This window comes from Capra hircus, unplaced genomic scaffold (genome assembly GCF_001704415.2).
Source record: "Capra hircus breed San Clemente unplaced genomic scaffold, ASM170441v1, whole genome shotgun sequence".
In the NCBI taxonomy this organism is placed as follows: domain Eukaryota; kingdom Metazoa; phylum Chordata; class Mammalia; order Artiodactyla; family Bovidae; genus Capra; species Capra hircus.
The window spans coordinates 1-12,103 of NW_017218101.1; the positions used below are offsets into that span (position 1 = coordinate 1).

At 47.5% G+C, this 12,103-nt stretch overlaps 5 non-coding genes across 5 annotated transcripts; 3 read left to right on the forward strand and 2 right to left on the reverse strand.

Moving 5' to 3' along the window:
• Positions 1 to 2,176: 2,176 nt before the first annotated feature.
• Positions 2,177 to 2,249, reverse strand: TRNAQ-CUG. The gene has a single exon. It is a non-coding gene; the product is annotated as a tRNA-Gln (tRNA).
• Positions 2,250 to 4,623: 2,374 nt separating this feature from the next.
• On the forward strand, positions 4,624 to 4,697 carry TRNAN-GUU. Its single transcript has one exon. It is a non-coding gene; the product is annotated as a tRNA-Asn (tRNA).
• Positions 4,698 to 5,299: 602 nt separating this feature from the next.
• On the forward strand, positions 5,300 to 5,372 carry TRNAV-CAC. The gene has a single exon. It is a non-coding gene; the product is annotated as a tRNA-Val (tRNA).
• A 493-nt stretch (positions 5,373 to 5,865) lies between these two features.
• TRNAE-UUC lies at positions 5,866 to 5,937 on the forward strand. Its single transcript has one exon. It is a non-coding gene; the product is annotated as a tRNA-Glu (tRNA).
• Positions 5,938 to 6,699: 762 nt separating this feature from the next.
• On the reverse strand, positions 6,700 to 6,770 carry TRNAG-CCC. The gene has a single exon. It is a non-coding gene; the product is annotated as a tRNA-Gly (tRNA).
• Between the last annotated feature and the right edge of the window lie 5,333 nt (positions 6,771 to 12,103).

Sequence of the window (12,103 nt, forward strand, 5' to 3'; positions counted from 1 at the left end):
ATGGTGTTTTATTCAGCTGATTTCCAAGTGCAGGCAGGCCTGTCATGCCCTGTGCTTGGAGGATGGTCTAGGCTTTCATCCTCTGCCCTCCGCAGCACTGGCTGCCCTCTGGCCTCTTGCAGGTTGCTTTGGTGGGCAGTCAGTGGTGTTTTGATCATCTGATTGGTGGAACCACCTCATCCTCACCCCCACTGGCTCAGTCATGTCTGATTCTTTTCAACCCATGAACTGTAGCCAGTCAGGCTCCTCTTTCTATGGGATTTTCCTGCTACTTTGCTGGAAACCCATTGGGTCAGTGCAGCTGCCCCCTCACTCTTGCCTGGCTCCTTGTGTCCTGCAGGGATCATAAAGTTTCTGCAAGGACACAGAGGTGAAAAGTCCTTCCCTGTGGCTGGTGAATAGAGAACCAGATGGGAACGTGTCCAAGGGAGAGGGAGTATCCTCAAGAGCTTTCTAGGACTGTTGTGTGGGTGCTCTTGAAGAAGGAGTTCATAGGGCCTGGACTCCCTCTTAGGCCTGTTCATGCTGATCATGCTCGCCCACCTTTCCAATGGACTCTGAACTCTGTGTTTAGTGCCTATGAAAACAACAACAGAAGGATAAGACCCCCTCCAGACAGGGGAACCTTGAAGATCGGATCTAGGTTACTCACCGCCTAAGAGAAAACATACACTAATCACCCCTTCCTCCAGAGAGGCCATAAATTTTTCTGTATCAATCAGAGTGTAACGTCGGTTTATTGATTATTGGCTAATTGTTTGACTGTTTGAGCACATGAGCACATAGCACGTGAATGATGGGGTTATTTGGATTGTATTTTCCTTGGTTTATGTAAGTCTCAAGGAATTTGGAGTGGCGGGTTCAGACACGTACACATGGGGTATAAAAGATTTTCACAAATGCTGGTCGGGGTCCTTGGCTAAGAGGAGACTCTGCCTTGGGCCCGCCGGTGTAATAAACTGCATTCCACTATCTGCATTGTCCATCTGAGTGAGTTTGTATCCCGGAACGCATGGCTACAACACTGTCAGGTGGGTCTAAGCCCAAGATAATAATGCTTAGTCTTGTGTTCTTCTGGCCTTGACCCAGTCCCAGGTCCAGTCCAAATTCAAGCACAGAGGCATCCAGCTTTACCACACATATTCCACTCTCCCTCTCTCCAAAGTGCGGTAGTGAACCACCTTTTCTATCTCAGTGAATACAACCCACGTGGGTTTTTTTTTTTTTTTTCCCCTTGAACTTTGTGTTTTCCTGAAATGTAACTCAGGAATATAAAAAACGTTTAGCTTTAGATAAATGAGTGCTCTCCAGGCTACGTTCAAGAAAAACTTTCAAATTGATAGTAAGGATGAATCTTGAATACTTTTAACACTCTAGATAATTCTAATAATTGATGTATAATTGTATAGAAAATATTTGTCCTGTCATATTCTCAGAGATGACTCCTGGTATGCCTTACCCAGCCTTTAATAATTTTGGTCTAAAAACTACTTCATGTTGACTTTCAGATTTTCTAAAAATGTGGAAAATATTGGTGCCATACTATTCCAGATTGTAGAAGTCTTGCATTTATTTTCTATTCAAAATCCTAATGAAAGAACTGCCTAAATGTCCTGTATTGCTTTGTTTCCCATAAGCAAACTAATTCCAAAAAATATTTCCATTTATAAAATTCAAAAACTATGTGCCACAGAAATTTAAATATACGATATATTTTTCCGATGAAGATTAAGTCTTTTAGTTATAGAAATCATAGTTACTTATATTCCCCTTTCAACATGGGGGTAAATGTTTTTCAAAATCATCTAATATGCGAATATCTGACATGGCAGCTCATCCCCGCAACCAATTTACTCTCAAGGACAACGTGTGCAGTTACAAGACTCGAAGTGGGAAGCCCCCTCACGGGGAAGGACTCCAAGGGCTCAGCCCTCTGCCTTTCATTCCAGAGGCCCAGGGGACCCGACAAGGGGCGGTAGTGGCTGGGCCGCTGCTGCGCCCCTGGCCGGGGCTTGGAGGCAGAGATGGGCAGAGCCGCCCGGGTCCAGCAAGGACGCCCCCAGGCCGGTCCTCACACCTGTCCGCCGTGTCCATGTGAACCACGCCGCTGAGAGGGGCAGGAGACCTCCGGGTCCGATTCGGAGAGTAAAAGTGTTCTTCTTCTAACTAGCCAGAAAGGTCCCACCGAGATTTTGAACTCGGATCGCTGGATTCAGAGTCCAGAGTGCTCACCATTACACCATGGAACCCCTCAGGAGCCACCTGGCCTCCATCGCCAGAGAATCGGATATGCTTCTTTAGCCTCCATACGTCCCACCCATAAGCTCAGGGCAGTTCTTCTAAGGCCCGGAGGAGACTCCAATATGGTTGACTCCTGTGGGTGCTCATCCCCTCTCGCTTTTCTTCTCTGCTCCTCTCCTTTGATCAACTCAGCTCACTCTCACCTCAGAAAATGAAGGTGAAATCCACTTTAGGTTTTGGCGCCAGGGAGGACGCCCTAAGTCCCTACCACAAACCGGTGGCAATTCTGTTTAGGTTAACCAGAGTGTCCCATCTGGAGGTAAAATTTCTGTCAAATAAAGAGTGTTATTTTCTTTTTCTTTGCCTTCACCATTTTGCGGTAGCCCAGAGTGGGCAGACGGTTGTCAGGGCAGGAGGCGGGGTTTTCCTGGGTCCCTTAGTTTTCTCCACAGCGCTCATCACACTCCTAAGCCGCCACCATCTCTTACCTGTAACATATAAAGTTTGTCAGTGGTGGAGTGGGAATGGAGGCAGGAGAACTCTTCTTTTATTTCTTCATATATTTCTAATTTGGAGACGGGAAAGGAACCAGAGATCAAAATTGTCAACATCCGCTGGACCATGGAAAAAGCCAAGAGAGTTCCAGGGAAAACATCTATTTCTGCTTTATTGACTATGCCAAAGCCTTTGACTGTATGGATCACAATAAACTGTGGAAATTCTGAAAGAGATGGGAATATCAGACCACCTAACCTGCCTCTTGAGAAATCTGTATGCAGGTCAGGAAGCAACAAGTTAGAACTGGACATGGAACAACACACTGGTTCCAAATAGGAAAAGGAGTACGTCAAGGCTGTATATTGTCACCCTGCCTTATTTAACTTCTATGCAGAGCACATCATGGAAAAACGCTGGACTGGAAGAAACACAAGCTGAAATCAAGATTGGCCGGGAGAAACATCAATGACTTCAGATATGCAGATGACACCACCCTTATGGCAGAACATGAAGAGGAGCTAAAAAGCCTCTTGATGAAAGTGAAAGAAGAGAAAAAAAAGTTGGCTTAAAGCTCAACATTCAGAAAATGTAGATCATGGCATCTTGTCAGATCACTTCATCGGAAATAGATGGGGAAACGGTGGAAACTGTCAGATATTTGGGGGGGGGGCTCCAAAATCACTGCAGATGGAGACTGCAGCCATGAAGTTAAAAGACGCTTACCCTTGGAAGAAAAGTTATGACCAACCTAGATAGTATATTCTAAAGCAGAGACATTACTTTGCCAACTAAGGTCCGTCTAGTCAAGGCTATGGTTTCTCCTGTGGTCATGTATGGATGTGAGAGTTGGACTGTGAAGAAGGCTGAGCACCGAAGAATTGATGCTTTAGAACTGTGGTGTTGGAGAAGACTCTTGAGAGTCCCTTGGACTGCAAGGAGATCCAACCAGTCCATTCTGAAGGAGATCAGCCCTGGGATTTCTTTGGAAGGAATGATGCTAAAGCTGAAGCTCCAGTACTTTGGCCACCTCGTGAAGAGTTGACTCTGATGCTGGGAGGGATTGGGGGCAGGAGGAGAAGGGACGACAGAGGATGAGATGGCTGGATGGCATCACGGACTCGATGGACGTGAGTCTCAGTGAACTGCGGGAGATGGTGATGGACAGGGAGGCCTGGCGTGCTGTGATTCATGGGGTCACAAAGAGTCGGACACGACTGAGGGACTGAACTGAACTGAACTGAACTGAACTGAAGTTATTCTCACAACAAGTGTATATTTGTTAAATTTACAATGTGAGTAAAAATAACCATTTAAAGAAAACACTCAGACAAACGAGCTATACTCACTTAAAGAGAAGTCAATGTCTCTCAGTCCTGTTCAACTCATTGTGTCCCTAGGGACTATAGGCTGCCAGGCTCCACTGTCCAAATTCTCCAGGTAAGAATACTGCAGTGGGTGACTATTCCCTTCTCCAGGGGATCTTCCAAAATCAAGGATTGAACCAGGGTGTCCTGCATTGTAGACGGATTCTTACCATCTGAACCCCAAGGGAAGCCCACTCTGGTGGAAACCGCCTGGTGGACGCAGGAAACTGAGCCCAACCTCTGCCCCGGAGGCCTTTGCCAGGGTGGGCAAACTCATTCGTTGGGTGTAGGCAAGGAAACGGGAAGAGCCATCATGGGAGCAAGCCGGTGTTCAGCTGTCCTTGGATCTATTTTGGTTCAGGCCTGGAAGGTTTGAGGTCTAGATGGCGGTTTCTCTGGTAGCGCTGGCATCTGTGGCGGGTAGGGGCAGGGAAGTGGCACCGTTTTTCTGGCGGACAGAGCGCTCACCCCGGGAATGAGTGTCTACTCCATAGAGAGTCCCAGTGAACCCTGTAATGCTGTCTCTGTGGCGCAATCGGTTAGCGCGTTCGGCTGTTAACCGAAAGGTTGGTGGTTCGAGCCCACCCAGGGACGGTGGGGGTGCCATTTTAGGCAACACCAAAGAGACTCCCTTTTGCCAGGAGGACACCGGAGAAGTGATGCGCCCAACGGACTTTCAGAGAAAGAGCACAGGAGTCAGGTGCTAAGGAACAGCGGCGAGGGCGCGTCCCGGGTGGATTGGAAGCGTCGGTCATTCCTGAGAGCACGGAGCGCTGATCGCCGGCGCCGAGAAGAGGACCACCGAGGCGCGGGTCCGCAGCCCGGGAGGGGCGGCTTCCACACCGCTGGGTTTCGGGGTCACCTGGGCCTCGGGCGCACCCACCGTCCCCGCCTCCTGCTGCTGCCGGGAGCTGGGGAGTCGGCGGGGGCGACCCCTGAACTCAGGGTGCGCAGCTGAGGATCTGAGGATTCTGCGTTGGGTGCGGGGCCCCGAAGGCCACCTGTGGGGGCCCGAGGGGCCTCACTTCAGGGCAGAGGGGGAACCCTAAAGCAGGGCCCTCGGAGCCGCCGTCTCCGTGCCTGAGAGAGCCTGGGGCTCCAAGGTTCCTCTTTGAGTCTTAAGAGTTGGTGGTGTGGTTCGTGGTGGCGGGACCTGGGGATTTCATGGATACAGTGTTCAGGAATAGGGGTTGTCCGTTTCCGTAGTGTAGTGGTTATCACGTTCGCCTCACACGCGAAAGGTCCCCGGTTCGAAACCGGGCGGAAACAGGCTTCCTCTTTCTTTTTCCCCCCGGAGATGTGCCTTCTCATTGGCAAACCAACAGCGCGAAAGGCACGGGGTGCGGCAGGGGACGCAGCTGGAGGAAGAGTGGTGACCACCTGCAAGTCTCTTAATTCAGCGCTAGGAGATCTGGAGGTGGACGGATCCGCTCATCATCCGCCACTCATCACCGAGCCTGACGACAGAGAAAACCGAGGTTCACAAAGAGAGCAAGACCTGGGCTCGGCAGCACGCAGCGCTACCGCTAGACCAGGAGGGACCCAGTCCGCTACGTTGTGTCGTTGCCCCAGAGCAAAAGCGACGCCCAGGAAAGGAGAGGTGAAGGCCGATGAGCCGCGAGGGCAGGGCTGGGAGCCTTGCACAGCTGCACACAGCCCTGGGCCGCTGCGACGTCGCCTTTCCAGCTTGCTGACTTTCCGAAGGGTCATCTTCCACTCACCTTTCACCTGCAGAGGCTAAACAAGCCTGTTTGTCTACAGCTCCCTGGTGGTCTAGTGGCTAGGATTCGGCGCTTTCACCGCCGCGGCCCGGGTTCGATTCCCGGTCAGGGAAAACTTTCTTTCTTCCAGCGTCTGCACGCACACGAGTCTCTCTCTTCCTGCCCAGATCGGGACTGTATTTTGCTTAAAGGTCCAGTGCAGAACATTTCTGCACAGAGTTTCTAAATGCCGCTGAGTGCGGGCCTCAGGGTCCTGGACCTCAGGCTGGCTGTTGGAGCTGAGATGCCATGGCAGCCTGGGCTGGCCAGCTCTGGCCTCCACTCTTTTCTCCTGGCATGGTAAACCCAGACTCTTACTTAACAGAATTTCCATTCAAAGAGAATGTGAGGCTTCCGTTCCAAAAATTCATTAAAATCCCAAACCAAAAGCTTTTGTAAGATACCAAAAGTTTGCAAAAATACGAACATCCTATATTCTGTACCTAAGTGCCCAGTTAACATCACATTCTTTCTTTGGATGAGAGTTATGACATCACTTGATAGTAACGTGCGGATATCTCGGGATTGTTCCTTTGTTTTGGCGTCCCTCTCAAAGCTAACTTCTGTGGGACCTGTCTTCCAAGGCCAGCGAACAGCTTTACCGTCCGGAAGAGGGCCCTCTTGGCCCTTCAGGCACCTGGAATCCGCTCTCTGTAGGATGTAGAGAAGCTATATGTGTGGTAGTCGCTCAGTCCTTTTGGACTTTTTGCCATCCCTTGGGCCGATTACTCCAGGCAAGAATACTGGAGTAGGTTGCCATTTCCTTCTCCAGGGGAATCTCCCAGCCCAGGTCTCCTGTATGGAACCAGCGAGGACCAAAAGAAACACAACCTCAATGCATTGGCCGGGAATCGAACCCGGGTCTCCCGCGTGGGAGGCGAGAATTCTACCACTGAACCACCAATGCCACTGAAGAGAGAGTATTTGCAAGGGTAACCTAGATGGAGGTTTACTCAGGTCTTTCTCAGTGCAGGCCAGTCAGGCCCTGTGCTTGTAGGACTGTCTAGGCTTTCATCCTCCGCCCTCCGCGGCGCCGGCTGCCCTCTGCCCTCTGGCCTCCTGCGGGTTGCTTTGGCGGGCACTCAGGTGTGCTTTGGATCCGTCGGAGTGGTGGAACCGCCTGGTGCTCGTGCTCACCGGCTGAGTCTTGCCCAACTCTTTGCGACCCCTCGGACTCTAGCCCACCAGGCTCCTCTGTCCATGGGATTTCCACGCTCCTTTGCTAGAAACCCATCGAGGCAGTGCAGCTGCCCCCTTGGCTCCTGCCTGGCTCCCTGTGCCCTGCAGGGAGCATAACGTGTTCTGTCAGGACACAGAGGGGAAGAATCCTTCCGTGTGGTTGGAGGATGGAGAACCAGATGGGAAATGCTGCAAAGAGAGGGGAATATTCTCAAAAGCTTCCCAGAACTGCTGTGTGGGTGCTGTCGGTTGGGTGGCTGCCCTAGGACAAGAATGCTTAGTCTTGTGTTCTGGCCTTGACCCAGTCCCAGGTCCAGTCTGAATTCAAGCACAGAGGCACCCAGCTTTCCCACACGTATGTCATTCAGCCTCTCTCCAAAGCGGAGTTCTGAACCACCTTTTCTATCTCAGTGAATAGCAACCACGTGGGTCTTTTTTTGCTTTTTCCTTTAACTTTGTTTTGCTGAAATGTAACTCAGGAATATAAAAAAGGTTTAGCTTCAGAGATATTAGAGCTCTCCATGCTACAAACAAGAATAAAATTTAAGTTGATAATAAGGATGACTCTCGAATACTTTTAACACGCTAGAGAATTCTAATAGTTGATGTATAATTACATAGAAAATATTTGTCCTGTTATGCTCCCAGAGATGACTCCTGGTATGCACCACACTACTTTAATTATTTTGGTCTAAAAACTACCTCATGGTTACTTTCAGATTTATTATTTATAAAATTTAAAATTATGTGTCCCAGTAAATTAAATATACCATATAATATCTTTTAAATCAGGATTAAGTCTTTTGAGTTAAGAAATCATAGTGACTTAATTATTCCCCTTTCAATTTGAGGTCAACGTTTTTAGGTATTATCTAATGTGTGATTCTAAGCAGCATTTATCACACACGACTCAGCTCCAATCGCGATTTGAAGATATATCATTAACTTTAAGTTCTTTGATATTAAATTGGTTCAATTAACGAATAATCTTTGCCTGGAGAATTTCTAATTAAGTAGAAATAATAATGCCCATATTTTTGTAGGGCAGCTCTCGATTTTATAGGAGAGTTCTCGATTACCAGCCAAAGGGAATGTGTCAGTACCTTTAGGAGATATTCCTGAATGTAGCCATACATCACTTGAAGAAGAGTACAACACATGGACTCTCTAAGTTAAGACCTATTGCTTACCTAAAGTACTCCTTTATTAAAAAAAAAAAAATTCTGATTCTTAGTTACCTGCCTTCTAGATCTCAAGTCACCCATTTTCCCATGTGGTATGTAATTCTTTTTTTAGTCACTGCTGGGGTCCTTAGGTGCTGGCAGGCAGATGAACCTGAGAAGAACATGGCAGGTTGTTCTCCTGCTGTGATTCTTATTTGTGTGTGTGTGTGTGTGTGTGTGTATGTGTGTGTCTCTTATTTTTGATGCCTCCTGGTGTGAATGGACCAAGGAGTGGGACCTTGACTTTACTCCTGATACAGCAGTTTTCCAGGAGAAGGGCCTGGTACCTGGTGAGCACCTACTAAGTGCTTGCTGACTGAAGGACTCCTAATGCACAGTTCCGGAAAACTGATGAAGAGGACAGAATGTGGGTAAGATCCACAGAGGTCTAGAGTATAAGGGACAGAAAGGCACAAACTCGAATAGGGCAGAGAGAAATGTCCTAGAACCTAGAGACATCTCGACTGAGTACGGAAAATCCGAAGAGCTCTTCTTTCGTCACCAACTTCAACTGAGGAATCAGTGGAAGGAGAACCAAGAACTCTAAGGATCCAGGTTTCTGTAGCTTGCAACAATTTGTCTCAAATGAGACAATTTTTGCAGATGTAGCCCCGTACTGTTGAGATATCATACAGAGAGAGTCTCGGGCTTGCAAATGCACCCATATACCAGAGGAGACCCCTCATTAGATTGTGTGCATCCAACCAAAGCCAAAATACAACTCATGAAGGGAAGACGGTAAATGTCTGGGACCAGTGGGGTTGTTTTTTTTTTTTTTTTTAACTCCTGTAATCCTTAAGCTGCTCTGCAAGAGGCTCTCCAGAGTCATTATGGCTGGTCTTGTCTGGACTCAATGACTTGGTCACCACTGAAAACAGTTACAATTATTAGAATACTTTCCAATACTCTCCAAAATCACTGCAGATGGTGACTGCAGCCATGATATTAAAAGATGCTTACTCCTTGGAAGGAAAGTTATCACCAACCTAGACAGCATATTAAAAAGCAGAGATATTACTTTGCCAACAAAGGTCCATCTACTCAAGGCTATGGTTTTTCCAGTGGTTGTGTATGGATGTGAGAGTTGGATATAAAGAAAGTTGAGCACAGAAGAATTGATGCTTTTAAACTGTGGTGTTGGGGAAGACTCTTGAGAGTCCCCTCGACGGCAAGGAGATCCAACCAGCCCATCCTAAAGGAGATCAGTCCTGGGTGTTCATGGGAAGGACTGATGTTGAAACTGAATCTCCAATATTTTGCCCACCTCATGCAAAGAGCTGACTCATTTGAAAAGACCCTGATGCTGGGAAAGATTGAGGGCAGGAGAAGAAGGGGATGACAGAGGATGAGATGGTTGGATGGCATCACCGACTCAGTGGACATAGGTTTGGGTGGACTCCGGGAGTTGGTGATGGACAGGGAGGCCTGGTGTGTTATGGTTCATGGGGTCATAAACAGTCAAACATGACTGAGCGACTGAACTGAGCTGAACTGGTACAATAAATAGCAAGTGAGAACCTATTGGATGGCATAGGGAATTACTGGATGCTCTGTGGTTACCTAAATGAGAATGAAATCCTACTAAGAGGGGATATATGTATATGTATAGCCGATTCACTGTGCTATTAACACAACATCATAATTAACACATTGTAAAGCAGCTATACTCAAATAAAAGTTAATAATAAAAAAAGAAACATGAAGAAAGGTCCAATGATGAGACAGTGGGAGACAGAGAATGCTGGGATATGAAAGGGTCTCCCTCAAGTACTCAGCAGAGTAATGATCCGGGTATCCTTATGAAGAAAGTGCCTGAGGCCAAGGAAAGAACATTTTTAAAAGATCCTGGAACAACGCCTGGTGCTCACCACACAGGACAAGCAATCGTATGTAAGTGATCTCCCCACACAGACTGGACTACTTATAACTCATGGGCCATTGGGAAGAACATTCAAAAAACTCTTGTGATGGACAGGGAGGCTTGGCTGTTAAAATGCTGCACTCAGTATCCCCGTAAATTTGGAAAACTCAGCAGCGGCCACAGGACTGGAAAAGGTCGGTTTTCATTCCACTCCCAAACAAAGGCAGTGCCAAAGAATGTTCCAACTACCACACAATTGTGCTTATCTCACATGTTGGCAAAGTAATGGTCAAAATTCTCACTGTGAGGTTTTCACAGTATGTAAACTGAGAACGTCCATATGTGCAAGCTGGATTCAGAAAAGGCAGAGGAACCAGAGATCAAATTGCCAACATCCGTTGATTCATAGTAAAAGCAAGAGGGTTCCAGAAAAATATCTACTTCTGCTTTCTTGAGTACGCCAAAGACTTTGACTGTGTGGATCACAACAAACTGTGGAAAATTCTTCAAGAGATGGGAATACCAGACCACCTTACCTGCCTCCTGAGAAATCTGTATGCAGGTCAAGAAGCAACAGTTAGAATCAGACATGAAAGAACGGACTGGTTCCAAACTGGGAAAGGAGTATGTCAAGACTGTGTGCTGTCACCCTGCTTATTTAACTTCTATGCAAAGTACATCATGTGAAATGCCTGCCGGGATGAAGCACAAGCTGGAATCTACATTTCTGCAAGAAATATCAATACCCTTATATATGCAGACGACACCAGGTTTATGGCAGAAAGCGAAGAGGAAGTAAAGAGCCTCTTGATGAAAGTGAAAGAGGAGAGTGAAAAAGCTGGCTTAATATCCAACATCCAAAAAAGTAAGATCATGGCATCCGATCCCATCACTTCATGGCAAATAGATGGGGAAACAATGGAAACAGTGAGAGACTTTATTTTCTTGGGCTCCAAAATCACTGTACATGGGGACCACCGCCATGAAATTAAAAGACGCTTGCTCCTTGGAAGAAAAGCTATGACCAACCTAGACAGCATATTAAAAAGCAGAGATAGTCCTTTGCCAACACAGGTCAGTCTAATCAAAGCTATGGTTCTTCCAGTAGTTGTGTATGGATGTGAGAGTTGGACTATAAAGGAAACTGAGTACCAAAGAATTGATGCGTTTAAACTGGTGTTGGAGAAGCCTCTTGAGAGCCCCTTGGACTGCAAGGAGATCCAACCAGTCCATCCTAAAGGAAATCAGTCCTGAATACTCATCAGAAGGACTAATGCTGAAGTTGAAGCTCCAATATTTTGGCCACCTGGTGGGAAGAGCTGACTCAGTGTAAAAGTCTCTGATGCTGGGAAAGATTGAAGGCAAGAGGAGGAGTGGGTGGCTGAGGATGAGATGGTTGGATGGCATCACCGACTCAATACACATGCATTTGAACAAACTCCAGGGTTTGGTGAGAGACAGGGAAGCCTGATGTGTTGCTGTCCTTGGATCGCTACTGAAATGAAGAAACTGGGGAACAGTTCCTTACAACCAGAAAGCTCCATAGGGCCTACAACCAGCCCATCTTTCTCTGCTCTGAGTCACCTTGTAGAACAAGCCACAGTCAGCGAATCCAAGGAGGGCACAGGACAAAGCTGACTGCAGGATACTTTGACCGCCTGATATCCCCTCACCTTTTCATCTGGGCCCTACATCGTCTCTACCTGTGACACCTATTATTCTCTGAAAACCAAGAAGTTCGTCCCTTGTGAAGACACTTCGCTTTCCCTCACTCCAGCACACCCGCGGACAATCTGATTTGAGTCAGAGAACAAAAGGGAACGAATTCAACTCTATACCGCGTTTCCAGCCAAAGACACAAGGATGAAGAGTGTCAGGTCTGCGGATTGAGCTGATCCAGGAGGAAAAGCAGCGGTCCTGCTATAAAATCAGGCCGCTATCAGGGAGGCCCCCGAATCAGGTCACGATCAGGGAGTA